Source organism: Adiantum capillus-veneris, chromosome 6 (genome assembly GCF_014529385.1).
Source record: "Adiantum capillus-veneris isolate H3 chromosome 6, ASM1452938v2, whole genome shotgun sequence".
In the NCBI taxonomy this organism is placed as follows: Eukaryota; Viridiplantae; Streptophyta; class Polypodiopsida; order Polypodiales; family Pteridaceae; genus Adiantum; species Adiantum capillus-veneris.
Window position 1 is genome coordinate 66,626,062 of NC_140936.1, and position 5,571 is coordinate 66,631,632.

Sequence of the window (5,571 nt, forward strand, 5' to 3'; positions counted from 1 at the left end):
CCTCTTTATCATGGCCGGGAAAGTTTGGCTCAAGAAGAGGAGTTTTTGCTAACAGGAATCATTCCAAAGGAGATTCAGAAGTCTAAGAAGTATGGCTTTGTGCGTAGAGCATACAGGTACAAATTGATTGGTGATGTCTTATACATGAAAGGGGCTGATCTCGTGTTGAGACGTGTACCTTGGCGGGAGGATCTTTACAGAGTGTTGGAAGAGAATCATGAAGGCGCATGTGGTGGCCATTTTGCTCTAAAGATCACCTTGCATAAGATTTTGCAAGAGGGGTATGTATGGCCTAGTTTGCACAAGGATGTTCACCATCGGTGTAGGTCTTGCAATAGGTGTCAAGCATTTGGGAAGAGAGTGTTGAAGCCAGAGCTACGAAAAACCATTATGGCGTTTGATGTGTTTGAAAAGTGGGGGATTGATGCAATAGGCCCGTTACCTATCACAAGCAGGGGCAAAAGCTATATCTTGACGGCAGTGGACTATCTCTCTAGATGGGCAGAGGCTATAGCAGTAAAACAGATTACTGCAAAGGATGTGGCAAAATTTGTGTATGATGAAATATGTTGCAAGTTTGGGGTACCATTAGAGCTACTTTCAGATAAGGGTCCAGGATTTAAAGCTAAACTGCTAGACTTCTTATGCACAAAGATGAAGATTAGGCACCAGCATACCACTCCTTATTACCCGCAGTGTAATGGCTTAAATGAAAGATTCAATGGTGAGTTGGTACAAATTCTTTCTAAAGTGACAGAGCACCAAGGAAAGAATTGGGATTTGGAATTACCTAGTGCATTATGGGCTTACCGTACTTCGGTGAAGACAGGTACAGGGTTTACTCCATTTCATTTGGTGTATGGAAAGGAAGCACTATTGCCTGTGGAGGTAGAGTTGCCTGCGGTCAAGATGTTAGAGAAGTTGCTTCGGCCGCCTAGTGATGCATTCAAAGAGAGGCTCTTGCAGTTACAAGAGGTCCAGTTGGATAGGATGAGCGCATTGGAGCATTATGGGCAGATGCAGGATAAGGCTTTGGCAAAGATAAATGAAAAGGTTAAAAGTAAGGGTATCAAGAAACATGACTTGGTTTTGCGCTACAATAGTAAGCTGGACAACACCTTCCAAAAGAAGTTTCAAATTAAGTGGGAAGGCCCTTTCAAGGTAGTGGAGTGTTTTCCAAATGGCACATATCAGCTGGCTAACCTGGATGGTGTTCTACATAAGTCAAGGGTAAATGGATTGCGTCTTAAATTGTATCATGCTAGATTGATGATGGTGGAGCAAGATGAGCTGTCTGTGGAGCAAGCAATGTTGGTGAAGGATGAGGAGACCTGTGATGCGGCGAGTCTCATATCTCTCTTTGCTGCTGTTGATCATGAATGATCTAGCAGGCTAGGGGATGGGCAAATTATGTCAGGATTTTTTTGGATCAAGGGATTGCGCATATGTACATACACATGCATGGTGCATCAAATAAAGAATTGCCCATTTTTCAGAGCCAGGTGGTTACGTGGGGCCCACATGTGTACAGGTAGGACAGGGTGTACATAGTGCATCGATTTTCACTATTACCAGTACCACTGTGTTTTTCTACAATAATGAGGAGTTTATAGCGTGTAAAACTTCTCAAGGAAGCTATCCGCGGGCCGACGACATGAGGTTAGCAGGTGCGTCAGATGGCATCTAGTGGCGTCAGGAGGGCGAACGAGGTCAATATTTGCACGCATATGAGGACGGACACAAAGTGGGTGTTTTCTTGTGAGAGTTACGCAGAAAGGTCATCATGAGGACCACTTTTTGGGGCCACTTCACGTGGTGGCGAGATGCATTATTGGAAAAAAGCTGAGTGCCAGGTGTGCGAATGATGCAAAAAGGTGACAACTATGCACTGCGAGGTCAGTTTTTGGCGTGTTCGGGGTCCGTTTGAGGTCATCTAAAAGGCCAAGGGTGCCCAACTAATAAAGCTAAGTGTGGGAACTGAAAAAACTGAGAGAAGACCAGAAAAAACGTGGAGAAGAGAGGAGGGACAGCCGCAGGTGTGTTTTTTGGGTTTTTGGAGCTTGTTTTGGCCGTAAACTGCTCATCCGATGTCGGATTTGAGCACTTTGACATTGTAGACTGGGGTTTTGGGCCGTTCCGGACGCGATGGCACTGTCTATTTTGCCAAATTCCTCACTCTTTTTCTGCTGTTTTTCTGTGTAATCTTCTCCGGTGAGTGAAGCTTCTTCTTCAATTTGTGATTGTATCTGGTATCTTTTACCCATATTGTGTGAGCTGTTTGCCCCATTGGTGTTGGCCCAAGATCATTTGTATCTAAACATCAGAAATTCTCCTCTTTTGAGCTGAGTTTTTTGGGTGTGTGTGTGTGTGTGTGTCTGTGTGGAGTGGACAAGTGGATAGTTTCTCTCCTCTCACTCCAGAGGTGTGTTCCCTGTCTCGGCCAGGTGTGTTGTCTAAGCCGAGTGGTGCCCCATAGTGTGTGTGTGTATCTTCCCAAGAGTGTGTGTCGGGTCCTTATAGAGGCGCTGTGTGTGTTTTCATCCCGCTCACAACGTAACAATGCAATTTTTGTAAGTGCCCAACAAAGAACGAAGAATCAGATACCAAAAGGCACTGGGTGCGCTTAAAGACCGCCTTGCCAGTCGCTCACCGTCAACCCGAAGACTACTTTAGCTCATAAAGCTGTGAAAAGGGCCGACATAGGTGAGGAGGGCGGAATGTTAGTAGCAAGCTAGCACGGCCACCATTTTCCGGAGTTCTCTTTGTAAAACAATTATTATTTTGATAAATTGGAAATATTGTAACTCCTATTTTCTCGAATAAACTCTAAAATTAATGAGCCAGGGCTACAAGCTTCTAGATTGTATCATCCAACCATCACCCAGCTTTGGTAGAACTCTAGATTATTAGTTTCAACCACCCAAAAAACGTGGCTAAGGCATAAAAGCCAATTTTTGTAAGGCTTTTACAAGTTTTGGATAAGAAATACACAGTGTGAGCTAAGGGCACTCACTTCTCTTCTTCTCATGCTTCCTACTCCCTCTCTCATTGTCACATTGTGAATGCGTTTGTTGCATTGTAGCCGTAGGTAAGAACTCTACGCATTGACGTAAGCTATTCACAGTATTTCATAGCTTTTGGCGTTGCCAACCGGCGGCCTATGTTAAGCCTAGGGAATTTTGGATGTTTTACCTTAGTGGAATTCGAAATATCAACTTTTGTATTTTTGGGATTCAAAGGAGTGTTCTTGGGAAAGGGCGTTGCCTATTAGTATTCTCCAACTATGTAAATGTCGATCAGTGTCTTCTTGGGAATGTGAAAGCAGAAGTTATGGCGGAATTAGTATGTTCTCAGTTTTTGTGTTTTGTTCCAGTTCTAGTTCCAGTTTCTGTTCCAACCCCATTTTGATTCCTGTGTTTGCCATTCTAAATGTCTGTACCTTAAACACTTGGCGATCATGGTGTATGTGTGATATAGCATGGACGGATTTAGATTTCTCTTGTGGGAGCGAGTGCTGAAGAGACGGAAGTAGTTACTAAATGAAGGGAAGACGTTCAAAATAGGGCAAGTTTGTATGGGAATTTATTTGCGCTGTAAAATAAGACAGTTACATTCACGTTGATGGAGTTGGGCTAATTTTTTGAAAGTCATCAAAATTCAGATGTTGCCCTTGAAGAAGCAAAAGAGGACACATATCCAGATTGGAGAAGAAGATTTGGATATACCAGAGGATTATCAGAGAGATAGACAGAAGGAAGAAGTGGAAGATCAACCAGATTTATTATCACAGATTTTGAGGGTCATCAGGAAGAAATTTCGGGGGATCAGTTTCACCAGGGGGGAGTTATGGGAGTCAAGTTCCACTAGGAGGAAGTGCAAAAAGTTGAGTACCACCAGAATCAAGAATTAGATAAGTTTGCAGAATTAGAATTCATATTAAAATGACTGTTGCAAAATTTGAAGTCAAATTGTGGAATCTGGAATTAGAAATGTTGCAAACGTGGAAGTCAGAAAGTAGCCAAATTCCAAATCAAAGTTTTAGCGGATAAGCACCATGGGGAGCCAAAGGAAGAAGAGGAAGAAATGCAACGTATGCATGAGTCGGAAGCATGAAGTGGAGGATTTCCCATGTGCAGTTGATGTTGTTCAGAGGGAGATGCATGTAGGAAGTGGTGTATGGTGGATTTGTGTTCAAAAATTCAAAAATTTAGCCAAAGAATGCATAAAGCATTAGTTGATGGGACACAGGTAGCATGGGATAAGTTGAAAGATTTTGACGATGACTTAGAGAGGGCATATGAGTGGCTGACTAATCATAAAGGAAAGAGGAGGATATCATGTTCCAGCAGGAAGGAGGTGAGAAAATTGCAGGAAGCATGTGAGAGATTGAGGGATGCATATGCGGCTGAGCTCGAAGATGAATTAAGTGATGATGATGACGGATGGGTTGTCTTGGAGACGGACATACATCATGTGGGAATACCAAAGGTGGAGGAGAAGGAGGTGCAAAAGGAGGTTGGCCAAGAGAGCCTAAAAATTCCCCTAGATACCACTGGAATGTGCTCATAGAGTGGAGACAGAATATCCATTGCTGATATTGATGTCGGTGTTGTCACTTGTCAATGAGATTTATTATTCAAAGGAGAAGAAATCATACATGTTGAGGATGTTGTTCAGGGAAATCAAAGACCATTTGAAGAGGAAAATAATGTGAGGAATGGACAGGTGGATAGTCGGATGAACGGAGAGGTGATGGATAGAGAGAGGAATGAAGAAGAAGAGGTGATTGATTTATTTTTGGGTTCAATTGAGAATGTATGTAGGATTAAAAATGAGCAGTCAAAGCAGGAAGAAGTTTCAAAAATCAGATGTACTCAGGAGAATTTACAGCAACAACAATGAACAACTCAGTTTCGGAGGGATTGTCACCACGAAGATCCACTGATGGAAAAATGCAGCTAGAAAATCTTGTGGAAATTGTATCCCAACAATGTACACAGCAGTTTCGATCAGAAAATCAATGGGTGGTAGCTCAGCAAATGCAAGTGGGAAGTCAGAAAGAAGACCATGTGGAGGATCAGCAATATCAGCAGGATAAAAGGCATCAAGGTAAGGAGGAGCAACACGAGGTCAGGGAACAGAGCCGGGCAAACCCTGGTTACCTCTATCCTACCACGGAAGTGTGTCCATGAAGCACAGGAGGATTATTCCTTTTTGACTGATCGAAGTGTCATGCTCATTGGGAATTCACATACATTTGAAGAGGACAGTTGTCAGCAGAGAAAATGGAGGATGTGCATGCTAATGCGGATATCATGGCGGAATTTTGTCATTTCAAGCGGACTTCAAAGAAAATGTCAAAAGAGGATGTCAAAAGAGCCAAGCAACAATTGCAGCAGCAAGGACCAGAAGATGACAACAGCATAACGGAGGAGATTGAGGATGATGATATTCATATTGGAAGTTGGAGGTGGCATTCCATATTATGGCAGTTTCATATAGATGGATATGAAGAGATATTGAGGGAAAATCTCCAGTTTATAAAGAAAGTCAAATTTTGGAAGATGCCGA

The 5,571-nt window shown here is 42.8% G+C and overlaps 1 pseudogene; it reads left to right on the forward strand.

Moving 5' to 3' along the window:
- Nucleotides 1-4,600: 4,600 nt before the first annotated feature.
- Nucleotides 4,601-5,192, forward strand: LOC147455637 (uncharacterized; annotated as a pseudogene).
- Nucleotides 5,193-5,571: the final 379 nt, after the last annotated feature.